Source organism: Myxocyprinus asiaticus, chromosome 48, assembly GCF_019703515.2.
Source record: "Myxocyprinus asiaticus isolate MX2 ecotype Aquarium Trade chromosome 48, UBuf_Myxa_2, whole genome shotgun sequence".
NCBI classification, from domain to species: domain Eukaryota; kingdom Metazoa; phylum Chordata; class Actinopteri; order Cypriniformes; family Catostomidae; genus Myxocyprinus; species Myxocyprinus asiaticus.
Window position 1 is genome coordinate 26166490 of NC_059391.1, and position 15308 is coordinate 26181797.

The 15308-nt window shown below is 37.5% G+C and overlaps 1 pseudogene; it reads right to left on the reverse strand.

The window, feature by feature from the left end:
- Positions 1–5455: 5455 nt before the first annotated feature.
- LOC127437612 (von Willebrand factor A domain-containing protein 5A-like) lies at positions 5456–14536 on the reverse strand (annotated as a pseudogene).
- Between the last annotated feature and the right edge of the window lie 772 nt (positions 14537–15308).

Sequence of the window (15308 nt, forward strand, 5' to 3'; positions counted from 1 at the left end):
ATGTAAGGTTCATTTGTTTTAATGTCATACAAAAGTATAAAATTACAAAATAATTCATGCTTTTCTCATAGCTGGACATATGAAGTGAGGAGAGAGGTCATCCCAGAAGATTCCATCAGATTTCTGAAACTGTAGACACCCACACACACATTATTATTCATGCAAAACATTTATGTTTTTAGTATTACATTGCTGCATTCTAAAGTCACAATGAACTGTATATGTGAAAAATTATGAACATATTCTCATTTAGATGTGCAAGCACTGCAATTACAGGATGCATGTGCGATTTCTGATTTGTTTCGGTTGTTTTTTGGGTATGTTGGCTGAAGGATCAGCACCTGTGCACCAGAGTAGACCCCATCATTTCTGCAGCCTATGTCTTTGCTTTTACATCGTCTGAAAATCTTCAGGTTTGGGGGGGCCCCAGGGCCCCAAGAGGAGGGGCCCCAGAGAGGGCAGCGGCTGTAACAGCCACCAGATCTTTGTCATATCCCTGAAAACATGCAGAAATTATGATTTACTAGTAAAGTACTAGAAGCAAATTAATGCTAATTCTCCAAAGTGACGTGTATTTCAGAAGTCTCGGTGCCTCACTGTAACCCAGATTTTATCTTTTAAAGAAAGGCAGGAAAGGACAAAATAAATTTTTGATTTGTTGTTGATCAACATTATGCAACAAATGCTGTTGATTGAGCTTAACTTGTATTGAACAATTCTTTAAAAACCTTTGAAAGAACAACTTGAAAGAGACCAGACCCAGGGGCATAGATTCCATGGGCATGGGCAAGTACAATGGAAACATGTAAATTCTTCACACAAAAGTCCAACGTTAACAAATACTGCACGTACAAAAACAACTGATTAACCTGTTGTCCTGTTATTCTTCATTTGGAACTGAAAAGATATTTCCGAGGGACTGGAGCATCTTTTGGTCTATTATGTCTTGGCCATGATTATCCCTTGGGATGAAAAAAAAAAAACTACTCTGAAAGGTTGCAATAAGGGCTGGGCGATATGTAGAACATTCACAATATATTCACAATTTGCATGCAATATAAAATTAAGCATCGTAGTTCTCACAATGAATATCAACATTATGAATATCACGATTTGAAAGCGCTTTTTATTGGTTTACTTATATTTATATATTTTATGCTGTATATTATTTATATTGTTATTATTATTATATATTTATTTGTATTTATAGTTTTATTATTTATATTTTTTTGTATTTTATATGTTATTTATTTGCAATGAGTTTGCTGGCAATGTAAAATGAAACATCATGAATATTGCAATAATTTGAAAGCGCTTTTTATTTTTACTTATTTATATTTATACATCGATATATTAATATATTATCTATATTTTATGTTATTTATTATTATACAATTGTATTCACTATTCACAATGTAAAAAATTAAGCAACATCATGATATTGCAATGATTTTAAAGTGCTTTTTATTTACAGTATTTGGTGGGTGTGAAGCAGCCCCCCCATCCTCCCAGATGTTTTTTAGTATCAGAGATCTTTCTGATGCTGTTTTACCAACCTGATCTTTTGTGCTACTTCAGTTGCACTTTTAGAAATTTCCCACAAACTCTGGCAGCCCTCTGGTATTTCGACTTCCACACCAGAAGGGGGCGCAACAATTGTGCGCAAAGGTGGCGATGATCTGGTAAGGTTTCAGACCACACAATATCCTCGATCTTCTTCTTGGTTTCTGTTTCCGGTGAAGGTTTCACATCTTCTTCGTTCTGCTGCTCTTCTCTTCCAGTTTAACTGAACTACTGCCTTCAAGAAAAGTACAAAAGACCAAAAATTTACTCACCCTTATGTAGTTCCAAACAGGCATGACTTTCTTTCCTCTGTGGAACATAAAAGGAGATATTAGGCAGTATGTTAGTCTCAGTCACCATTCACTTTCATTGTATGGAAAAAAAAAAAAAAGAGGCAATGAAAACAGCAATTACATTAAAGTAAAAGTGAGTAAAAAATACTCCCCTAAGTGTTTAAAACAGCTCCAGTATGGTGAATGAGCTGTACAAACATTCGCAATAGATTCCAGTGCACTGTGAAAGGCCACACAAAAGGTTTTCACATATTTATTTGCTTTGTAAAGTTTGTAATGTTGTGATTAGGGGTGGGACGGTTCACTCGATTCACGAGTGTAACGCTTCACGATTCGGTTTATAAAACTGAGTTTATGGTTCAGTTCAGTTTACGATTCTTTAACCTAAGCCTGAATCCAGAAAAGTTAAGATTGAAAGTTTTATTATTACTTTAAAGACATATGCAAACATTTAAAATGTAATACTGTTATTAAAAGTGCCATAAGAGATGTTCTGGGATTAAAAATCAGCTTAGAACAGGGCAATGGTGACATCAAATGGAAAAATTAGCTAATAATTAGCTTTGCTAAAAAATATGGAATAATGTTAGAAACATATGCTGCTTACACACTTGTCACTGATAACATGCATTTAAAATATTTTAAATTAAAGCTGTATTTTTCTACAATAATACTGTCTCTGATTACATCTAAATATTCTTTTCAAAAATGCATATTTTCTTATCCTGTTAAATAATGTCCCTACTTAAAACCCTAATAAAATGTACTGATGAAATCAAATCAGACATGACATTTGACATAGCATAGCATTATTATACATATTCAGCATTATACACCGATCAGCCACAACATTTCCAATCAGCAGTTACAGAAATACTCAAACAAGCCATCTGGCACCAACAATCATGCCACGGTCCAAATCACTGAGATCAAATTTTTTCCCCATTCTGATGGTTGATGTGAACATAAACTGAAGCTCCTGACCCGTATCTGAATGATTTTATGCACTGCACTGCTGCCACACGATTGGCTGATTAATTAATCGCATGGATGAAGTAGAATATTTGTCTCCATGTGCACTTGCAAACTGTAGTCTGGCTTTTTTATGGTGGTTTTGAAGCAGTGGCTTCTTCCTTGCTGAGCAGCCTTTCAGGTTATACTGATATAGGACTTGATTTACTGTGGATATAGATACTTGTCTACCTGTTTCCACCAGCATCTTCACAAGGTCCTTTGTTGTTGTTCTGGGATTGATTTGCACTCTTCTCACCAAACTACGTTCATCTCTAGGAGACAGAATGTGTCTCCTTCCTGAGCGGTATGATGGCTGCGTGGTCCCATGATGTTTATACTTGCGTACTATTGTTTGTGCAGATGAACGTGGTACCTTCAGGTGTTTGGAAATTGCTCCCAAGGATGAACCAGACTTGTGGAGAGGTCTTGGCTGATTTCTTTTTATTTTCCCATGATGTCAAGCAAAGATGCACTGAGTTGAATAGTACACCTCCTATCAGAATCTAATTGGCTAATTGTCTAAAGGCTTAACATCATTTTCTGGAACTTTCCAAGCTGCTTAAAGGCACAGTTATCTTAGTGTATGTAAACTTCTGGCCCACTGGAATTGTGATATAGTCAATTAAAAGTGAAACAATCTGTCTGTAAACAATTGTTGGAAAAATTATTCATGTCATGCACAAAGTAGATGTCCTAAACGACTTGCCAAAACTATAGTTTGCTAATATTAAATCTGTGAAGTTGTTAAAAATGAGTTTTAATGACTTCAGCCTCAGTGTATGTAAACTTCTGACTTCAACTGTATTTATTAATTGTTTTTGATTAGTTTCTATGTTAATTTCAAATAACTCAACACATTTCAGAATAATGTGTGTTGTGCTACGCAAAACACATAAGATACACATATGTATTTCCTCAGGCATTTACTGAGTGTAAACAGATGCACAACGTACAGAATTTCAATAGTACATCCAAATGACAAAAGCTAAATCACACCATTTATGTGTTACACTTGCTAAAGTTTACTTCCACGTTGCATGTTTCTTCATCAAATAGCAATGTCAAATATAAATCAAGTCAATCACTGAAACATCAGCGCCACCATGAGCAACAAATGGCATTGTAAAAGAGGTTCAGTGGAAAGGAGGAGGCGAGAACCGGCTTAATAATATAAATAATAATTTAATAAACAACTTAAAACACACAACCAAAAACACACAGTACAGCTGCCTGCAATTCTCTCTCTCTCGAACTGTCGTCCCCGGGCGCCTTTATCCCTTGCGCACCCCATCAGGCTGATTGGGGACCGGGTGTGTCTCATTCCAGCCCGGCCCCGCCCTCCTCGGCTCTACAGGCATGTATTATATGTGTACACGCATATGGCATACTGATAATTCATCTCTGTTGCACAGGAAATCGACATCATATAGTAGTCATTTGTATGAATATAATACTAATTTGTCTTGTAATAAACAAATAAATATGTATCCTGTCGTAGTAAACTTGTAGATATGAAATAATCATAAAAATATGATTTACGGAAGCAAGAAAAAAGCAACACTATTATGTATCTAGGGTCTCTAATGATCCTATACACTTGGTACTTAAGTTAAAAATATACTGTATATATACACTGTATCATATACATATATATAATTTATATAATTTACATTTAATATATATGATTTACATTTAGATTTAAATACATTTTCTTAACAATGTAGGCCTATTTCACATATTACCTAAACTGAATAGAGATATAAGGAATATTATAATCCGCATAAACCAAAATAGAAATATTTTTGAAATGCTGTTACATGGCAACCTGGCAACCCTTCTGAATTTCTTTTTTAACTCTCAAAATGGTTGTGTTCTTGAACATCCCCTCTGAATTCTCAGTCTCCACAGAATTTTATTTCTATGGTCCATATGTTTGTGATACAGACCTTATAGCTAATTTTGCATTCTCTTACTGTTCAGTATGTTTGAGTAAAGTAGGATATACCATGACAAATGCTTTGCTGTGAAATCATTTTAAGGATCTCTGCTCAGCTGTTAGTAAATAAAAAAATAGCATGCCCAGTGTGGTACACAATTAGTTTGTATGTTAGAGTTCAACATGCAATAAAGGGACCAAGTTAAGCTCAATCGACAGCACTGATGGCATAATGTTGATTAAATATGTTTTATTTAAACTTGTCCATCCTTTTCATTGTTGTCTTCCGGTCATTTTGACCTGAAGAGGATTTTCTTTTACCTGAAAATGCTAGTTTATGTAAACTTTCTGACTTTGTTCACACAGGATATCAAAATGTTATTTTTTGTGTGTGTGTTTTTTTCACTTTGTTACAATTTTGGTGTTCCCGGTCAAAAATGACCGGCTTATTAAAAATTGCTTATAAATCTCTCATTATGCTAAATTATCACCAAAAATGTTGATTACATGTTTTGTCAGCTTGTTTACTTTCAATCAGGACAGGTTTTGTATTTCTGTTTGGAACTTACTGATCGCAGGCCTCATTGACCTGAGCTAATGCACATAATTTTTGAGTGAAAAAAAAAAGCATTACTTGTGTCCCAAGTCTTCAGATTCCAAGAGTTTCTTCTGTCACCAGACATCCCAGAAGGACATTACCAACACACATACACTGAGACACACTGTCCACTGAAACACATGTAAAGTAATAACTGTACACACTGTAGTAATATATGTCCTCAAACATCTCTTATCTGAATGCTGATTGAATGAATGTTGTCTGGGATGGAGATCTCACCTTTATGAGAGCGGATCCATGATGCCGCCTTCATGGCCACAAACTGCCACTCAACCTGATGATCCATTTTATATCCATACAACCAGAAGAGAGCCAGAGGAGTGGCCCAAACTAACACATCCACCTGGAACACAAAACCATTCACATGTGTTTGTCATTGGACAATGTGCACAATCAATGATATATATATTTCATATTTCCCACCTGTGCTGGTTTCTGATTGGTCAGCTCATCCTCTGTCTTTCCAAACACATGAGCCAGTGTGGAGTTCAGATCCCAGCAGCCTGATGCCTTCTGGAGAGAAACCAGCTGGAGCAAAGGGTCCTTCTGGAGCTCAACATCAGCTGAACACACACATATGTTGTATGTTTTTTTGTTTTGTTTTTTTGTTTTTACTGTTGGCTCTCTCTGCACCAGGGATCCTTTCATGGAATGAACACATCAAATGTGTTGTTAAATGACAGGAAATGCTATTTTAAACATTTTATTTTGATATGCAGAACATTAACCTCCTGTTGGTACTCTCCTCTGCAGCAAGGGTCTTTTCACAGTCTGTCTGCTGTCTTTGTTAATGGCAATGAAGGCTGTATGAACACAGCTCACTCCTGCCTGAACACTGAGCTCCAGCATCCTGCTCTTGATACCCTCCATTCCTGTAACACCTGCCCTCTCCTGCTGCTCCAGTGAGCGAATGAGGGACCGAGCCGCCAGACGGTGGATGGCCAACCTACAGAAGCATAATTCCAAATTATGGAATATCACATAAAAATGCTGGATGGAAACACCAAAATGTGCATATAAACCGTATGTTTGTTTGAGGTGAAAAATATGTAATTCGGTAAGAGGGCATGTTGATTAAACAGTATTACCAGTCGAGAATAAAAATGAACAATGCCATATCCTAGTTTAAGTAAACACAATGGTATTAAAATTACGACATGTCAGTGTTAACAAAATGTCAGTGAAAAACTCAAATTAAAGGTGCAAATCGCCTATGTGGCTTAGCATGGCAATACAAACTGCCAGCTTCTGTATACAAATTTTCAAGTCAAGTAAAAATTTCTGCTATACAAAATACAGTATTAATGTACTACAACTAAAATGGGCCTAAAAACCTAACAATAATGTATTAAATCTGACAATATTTATGCAGAAATGTGCAATAAATTTGTTTACAATTTCTTCAATTGCACTACTATATTGCATTCATTGTAAGTCAAGTAAGCATTTCTGCTCACCTCCGCCTGCAGGATTTCATCTCGGGGTATGCAGAGAAACCTCTTTTTTTTGTTGTTGTTTTTTTGCAAAAACTACACCAAACTATTCAATTCTGATGACACTGAGAGAAGTATTTCATTTACAAATATTTACATTTTCTTCAGTATGTGTAGCATTCATGAAACTAATTGCTAAATAATTTCTAAAAGACAGAGGCCGTTCAGATCAACGTAGTGCAGCAAATAGTGTAGAAAAGAACACAGGTGTCTCGAGACATGCTTTTTACAGTTGATGTTCTTTTTAACTTGACATAAGAACATAAGAAAAAATTGTGGCGATCCTGCGCGAGATACTCGGTGCATCGGTCAAAGCCGTGCGTTTAACATGTTTTCATAGAAAAGCAACAGAAAACAGCATGGATGGATGCGAAAATGCATTTGGTGTGAATGGCCTCTTATAAACAAGACACAAAACCAATTAAAGTTCCTCAAAGTTATCTCTATTTTGTTTCAAATGATTGTAGGTAAATATCCACTTAATCCAATGACTGGTTTGTTCCCATGATGCCATTTTACTGAGTGAGAAACTGCTGCAAATTATTCAGTGAGACAGCAGTCCGAACGAATCGGACTGAATAGAGAATCGATTCAGACCTTTTTGCTAACCCGTTTGTCCAGTTTGCTGGAAAGAATTGTGAGTGCCATCACTAGTTCTGATTCTACACAGCCGATGTCATAATCGCTGATACTGTCAGTCAAAAAATGCTTGTCAGTGAAGTTTCACAGTATATTTTCTGAAAAGGGATTCGACTGGTCTTGGGGTAAAAGCAGAGTCCACACTTGTTCAAGTCTGAGTCAAGATCGAGTCCAATTGCTCATGAGTCCATGAAAAGACCGGTCTTGAGTACTACAACACTGTCAAAAATGTAACTTGGATGGAAAAATACAGCAACTAGAGAATGCAATAAAGAATGAAATGAAACCACCCCTGGAGTTCGCTAGTTCGAATCCCAGGGCGTGCTGAGTGACTCCAGCCAGGTCTCCTAAGCAACCAAATTGGCCTGGTTGCTAGGGAGGGTAGAATCACATGGGGTAACCTCCTCGTGGTCGTTATAATGTGGTTCGTTCTCGGTAGGGCGCATGGTGAATTGGGCGCGGATGCCGCGGTGGATGGCATAAAGCCTCCACATGCGCTATGTCTCCGTGGCAGCGCGCTCAACAAGCCAAGTGATAAGACGCAGAGGCAACTGGGATTCATCCTCCGCCACCCGGATTGAGGCGAATCACTATGTGACCACGAGGACTTAAAAAAGCGCACCGGGAATTGGGCATTCCAAACTGGGTGAAAAAGGGGAAAAATAAAAAAAATAAAAGAATGAAATGAAATGAAAAAAGCAATAAAGATTTATTGTTGGCTTTGAAAAGGAAACATGCACTTCTAACTGAAAAGCCTATAAAATTAAGTAATATATATTCAAGAAGCCACAGGAAATAATAGATCTAGCAGAGCAGACACTAGCAATGCTACGGTCATGGGTTTAATTCCCAGGAAAAATGCACGCTAACATGTTCATAAGTTTTACCCAATATCTTCAGTTGGTTTAAGGCAGAAGTGGAGCTGGTTTGTCACTGGTTGATCTTTCAGGCTGTATGTCACAGTCACTGTTCCCTCAGAGCTTCCTGAACTCTATAGGAGCGGGAAAAGGCACCTTAACTTGAAAACATGAGGATTTTACAATCTATACTAATGAGAGACATTGGTCTCAAATTCGCATTAAAGCAAAACATGATGAAAGCTCTCACCTCTCCTTTAAGCTGGGCATATAGTAGTGCCCTTTGACCCTGAAAGAGCACATTGATGTAAGGGGACAGTGTGTCAACAGTAATGCCATCTGGCACAGTCCAATTCACAGAGATATTAACCACTGCAGGCTGCAGCGCAAATTTGAGGGACTGCATCACCTGATACAATTTAAAGAGAAAGAAAAAATGGTGACACATATTCATACCCTTTCTTTTTAGATATGATCTTAATCTGAATGTATCTGCTTTGTTTCCAGATAAACCCTTTGATCTGTTGTCTTACTTTGGGCTGCATGCGGTCGGGGCCTGTGATGAACTGGGCGTGACCACAACCCTCTCTGGCCATTCCTGTGATGAGGGCGGTACTTGCACCCTCACCAATCCTGAATGAAAAACACCTGAAGACACAACAAAAGCTCATTTACTCAAACTCAGCAGTTTATTGCATTGGTTAATAATTAGCATCATCTGACATTAATCAAACTTTTACATCAGAACAGGGTAATATACAGTGCATCCGGAAAGTATTCACAGTGCTTCACTTTTTCCACATTTTGTTATGTTACAGCCTTATTCCAAAATGGATTAAATTCATTATTTTCCTCAATTCTACAAACAATACCCCATAATGACAACGTGAAAGAAGTTTGAGGTCCAGAGCGCTCTGGAGCAGGTTTTCATCAAGGACGTCTCTGTACATTGCTGCATTCATCTTTCCCTCGATCCTGACTAGTCTCCCAGTTCCTGCCGCTGAAAAACATCCCCACAGCATGATGCTGCCACCACCATGCTTCACTGTAGGGATGGTATTGGCCAGGTGATGTGCGGAGCCTGGTTTCCTCCAGACATGACGCTTGCCATTCAGGCCAAAGAGTTCAATCTTTGTTCCATCAGACCAGAGAATTTTGTTTCTCATGGTCTGAGAGTCCTTCAGGTGCCTTTTGGCAAACTCCAGGCGGGCTGTCATGTGCCTTTTACTGAAGAGTGGCTTCCGTCTGGCCACTCTACCATACAGGCCTGATTGGTGGAGTGCTGCAGAGATGGCTGTTCTTCTGGAAGGTTCTCCTCTCTCCACAGAGAATAGCTGGAGCTCTGTCAGAGTGACCATTGGGTTCTTGGTCACCTCCCTGACTAAGGCCCTTCTCCCCCGATCGCTCAGTTTGGCCGGGCGGCCAGCTCTAGGAAGAGTACTGGTGGTTCCAAACTTCTTCCATTTACGGATGATGGAGGCCACTGTGCTCATTGGGACCTTCAATGCTGCAGAAATTTTTCTGTACCCTTCCCCAGATCTGTGCCTCCATACAATCCTGTCTCGGAGGTCTACAGACAATTCCTTGGACTTCATGGCTTGGTTTGTGCTCTGACATGCACTGTTAACTGTGGGACCTTATATAGACAGGTGTGTGCCTTTCCAAATCATGTCCAATCAACTGAATTACCACAGGTGGACTCCAATCAAGTTGTAGAAACATCTCAAGGATGATCAGTGGAAACAGGATGCACCTGAGCTCAATTTTGAGTGTCATGGCAAAGGCTGTGAATACTTATGTACGTGATTTTTTTATTTTATTTTTTTCGTTTTTTAAATTTAATAAATTTGCAAAGATTTCAAACAAACTTCTTTCACGTTGTCATTATGGGGTATTGTTTGTAGAATTTTGAGGAAAATAATGAATTTAATCCATTTTGGAATAAGGTTGTAAATTAACAAAATGTGGAAAAAGTGAAGTGCTGTGAATAATTTCCGGATGCACTGTAAGCCTTAAGCTAAAATGTGAATTATAAAGCCATGAAAGACAGCCACCTGTGAGAGTGAACATGACTTTTTACCAGGTCCAGCACCTCTTTAATGTTACAAACCTCTCTATCTGTGAAGATAAATAGCTGCAAAAGGAAAAAAAAAAAAGTATATGCCATGTTGTTCCATGTTGTTTTGTCACATGACTCAGTCCATTAAAAGTTTAACCCTTTACTTAATTTAAATTATGTGTTCCGTATCACAAATTAAAGGATTTTGTTTGAATTGTAAGACTTTACCACTGTGGGATCATGGAAAAACAATGATAAATTTAAATAAAAAAAATTCAACTAACCATACAATTGTGCATATTAAGAATAGAATTAAAAAAACAGAGCATGAAACTATCGACATTCAGGAAACATTTATAAACTAAAATTGTACATTTTTCCATTCAGCCTATGTCATGTTAACAATATAGCATATTATTGAGTCTATGCAGTTGATGGTAATATTAATAAATTTTAGTGTTTGATTTTGATATTTTATTTCCTTTTATTCAATAAACAATTTTGTTACTTTGATGATTCACCACTTTATGTCGAATGTAAAATCAATTTCCTGAAGCAAAACAAGTTGAGAACCACAGATCTAAACATTTCAGAAAACTGTGTAAAGCCTAAACATTCCAAAAAGTCCTCTATGTGGAATATTAAATGGTTTTCTGCATGAATATGGTGTATTTTGAGGTGGTGTACCTGTCTGGGGTGATCAGGGTAACAGCGCTGACTGCAGATGTGTTTTAGAGGCTCTAAAATCTCAGTGCCGCCCATATCTGCTTGCATTTCCTTCACTCTCGTCAGAGACTCATCCATTGTCATCTGATTGTACACAACACTTTTACTGCAATCACACACACACACACATCAGTGAGTGCCTCTCCTCACACACAATGCAGAAATAAGCATAACAAACAAAGGAGTATTAAAGGTCGAGTTACTAACTGGAAGAAGGACTTGAAGCGAGAGCCAGATCCATAGATATTGAAGTAGCATCCCATTGGCAGACTCTTCAACAATATGAGAAGAGTGTCCTGACAAGAGATAAATACAGACATTTAAATGTGTCTCATCTGAATGCGTTTATACAATAAATGCTGTATATTAAATATATACGTACATATGGTCTCTGAATTTTACCTTTGCGCCATCTATGCGCCTCTGTGCTCTTTTCCCATGATGCATCATGTCGTCCATACTGCCTGATCTGTCAATCACGAAAACAAACTCACCTTGTGATGCCACTGAAGACATCACTTCCTCAGGGAATTCTGGGTACAAACTGATAATGACCACTGGATCCCCCATCAGAAAACCTGATAGAGAGAAAGAGAGCTCAATTATACTAGTCAAACACAAAACTTCTGTCAATAGACTAAATTCAAAATAAACACGTGCAAAAACAGAGCTCATAATTCAGGTGAACTACATGTCTTATCTGGCTGGTTAGTGGCCAGTCCTGCCTCCACTATAGCAGTGGGCTGATGGGTATTCTGATAGTACAGAAACAGCTCAACGTCCTTATCATACCAGCACTCAGATTCACCTACACACACATAGAACATTTATAACAATCTTATTTCTCCTTAAAACCACATGCATAAACACTCTTCTGTTCATACACATATAAATACCGTAGCTTGAGTGTGATCAGAGTTGAGGAACACTAGAGGATCCAGAGTGCAGCTGGACTCTAGTTTGGAGATGGGGTTTGGAGAGCTCACATGAACACTGAGAGTCAGAGTGTAGGGAACAGATCCACATACTAATGAAATCTCTGAAACTATTCCACCACCTGAACCTGAAACCACACACAGAACCTTATAATGGTGTCATTCACTCTGGTGAGAAAGTGTGTATGCAGAACTGTAGTACCTGCTGGTGTGTATCTGGGGTTGAGTACAGCAGGCAGACAGAAGCGCAGGGCGTGATCGGCCTGAACAGCAAGCTTGGTGATGTAGATGATGGTGATGGCAGCGTTCTGATGCGGTGACAGACACCCAACACTCAGTCTGAACACATCAGAACTCTCTGCGCTCTCTTCCAACAGAAATGCCTGCTGACCCGAACTCACAGCATCATCATACTGATCCCTCGCCTACAAGAGAGAGACAAACTTGTGTTCTGTGATATCAAGACACGATTTTATGAACTGGGACTCAGCCACAGTATTTGGACTCACGCTCTGTCTCTCTTGCACCTCTGCCACAATCTCCTGCTCCTGATCTTGGCACTGAAGTGGCAGACAGCAGCATCAGCTGGCAGAGGAAAGACGAACAAGGGCTACACGTGGCGCTCTTCCTCATTCACATACTGCAGAGTGGACGTGACTGTGGCAACATGCCCCTGAACCAGCACATCCATGGTGATACTCTTCAGAGGCACTAACAAAAACACAAAGACCGCAATAACACAAATACATAATAACTACAGCGCTTGGAGTGTTTCAGAGATCAAGAGTTCCACAGACTCTACGTCATATTAAAACCAAGAAAGTGCAGTTAGAACAACAGGTTATATAGCTGCTGACTGATTTACAGTCGCTATATAAAGTTGTCATACAGACCTACATTTCACACTATACAATGTGCGTTCTATAGAAAGGTTCGAGCTTTAAAGTAGCATTTATTATTTTTAGTATACAATTGCATAGTAAAAGCAAAGGAATATTACAGAGCCTCTTAGAGCAGAGGGAATTTATCTTCTGAAATTATTTTGTGCTCCGTCGCAATAGTGTATTTTAACAGTGTAATAGTAGATTTTATTTTGATTCATTGCATTAGTTTTATCCATCCTGTATGAAAATTAACCATGGTTTTACTACAGTAACATAGCTGAACTTTGGTAACTATAGTACAACATACAATAGTAACCACAGGAGTTACCATGGCTTTACTACAATAACTAGTTCAATTATGGCATTTAACTTTGTAGTAAAACCATAACCAGAAATTTACCATATTTTAACTGTGATATTCATAGTAAAGCCATATTAATAATAATAATAACAATACAAGAAAAACAAAACTATGGTAAGAATAATCTTTCTGCCACAAAAAATGGTTACTAACGTTTTATATTAGTAAACTATTTTTGTGGTACGTGCCTCACATTAACCATGGTGTTACTATAGTAAAAACTAACAGTGTTGTTTTTGGCAGAATGATTATGATTTTTGTTACCATTTCTGTTGTCTTGTATTATTTCTATGGTTTTACCACAAATATCATGGTTTAAATATGGTTACTGTATTAAAACGATGACCAATTTTGTGGTTTTGCTACAAATTCCATAGTTGAACTATAAAGTAATTGAACAAAATCAGTTGGAATTTGAACTCATTCGAGCTACTACAAACAACAGATTAAAATTTTCTGATTAATATCCAGATTAAAGAACCTGCCTGGGGTATTTTGTTCGATGCCTGATTTAATATCCTACAATGTCTCTTGATGTAGGTCGATTTTAAACGCCAAAACACTTAATATATTTCAAATAATGGATTTCATAACGTAACCGACATACAGGCAACAATGTATTGGTCTTCCTCAAGCGTTCAATTAATTCAGTTTTATTTTATTTTTATTTTGTGGATAATTTCAGTTAGCTATGTCTATTCTTGTGAGTCTTGACTAACCCTGCACATTTTAATAAATTTGAAATTGGATTCGAAGAAAATTTCCGTTGACTCACAACTGACATTACCCATTCAAAATCTAACTGACAAAAATTGCGTTAACTGCTATCTTTGAATACTGAAATGCCATTGGTCTTTATTTTCCGCAGTAATTTGCATACGAACATTTGATTGGTCGCTACACTAATTTCCACCGAACCTCAAATAATAACACTATTGCTTGATGTTTGCTGTATCTAGAAATGCAAGTCTAATTATTTTAGCCATCATAAGAGAAAGATAAAATACTTCTATATTAATATATTCATTAAAATTAATAATTAAAAATGAATAGATCCGCAATGCATAGATTTCCACCCGCCTGCAGTTTCACCTGCTCACCGCGTGAGAGCACCATCACCTGTGTTGTAACTGCTCCTCATTGTTTTCACCTGTCATGTTACCTTTTTACCCCCCATAATCGCAACCCAATCAAAACAGAAGTACATGCATCAGAGCCATAAATGTTTTGAATACATTCACAAAATGCACATATAAAATTTACAAATACACACAGCTTATGTAGGCCTATGTATATTATTAAATGCATATGTTATTGAAGGCACAAATAAATGCACAGTTGTTTGCATTAGCACTCTGTATCAAAATGTTGCATTGGTGGGCACTTTGAGGCTGTTATTGTAAGCAAGTGGAAATTATAACAAACATGTTTATACAAAAGTTCCAAAGAGCTACAAGGAATATTTTCTGCTACAACAAAGAGGAAGAACTGGTATTACCAGATCTTGCTCACTACTGATCTTGATGATCTAACATTATTTGTAATGCAACAGGTTTCACTTTTCACACTTACCAGCATTGCCTTTTACCTGTAATACATGGAAAACCAAACTGCAAATCTCTTTGAGTAATACAATGAAGGCAAATATTGTGGGGACTTTAAGAGTTAAAGTGTGTGCAAAAAGCAAATCTCTTTAAATTGAATTATAGTTTCCCATTTAATAACTGAGAGAACTGTACATCACTTGCTGTACTGAGTTCATGATGTGACAACACTACTGATTGAAACCTTTATAGACCATTTCAAGGACTGTCCTTTGGAGACGTCAAGTGACTTCACTGTTCCGTGAACATTTCCTGCTTGTCGTATTTTTGGCATTGCCAGTACAACAAGTCACTGTGGAAAGGCCTTTCCCAATTTATAAATGAA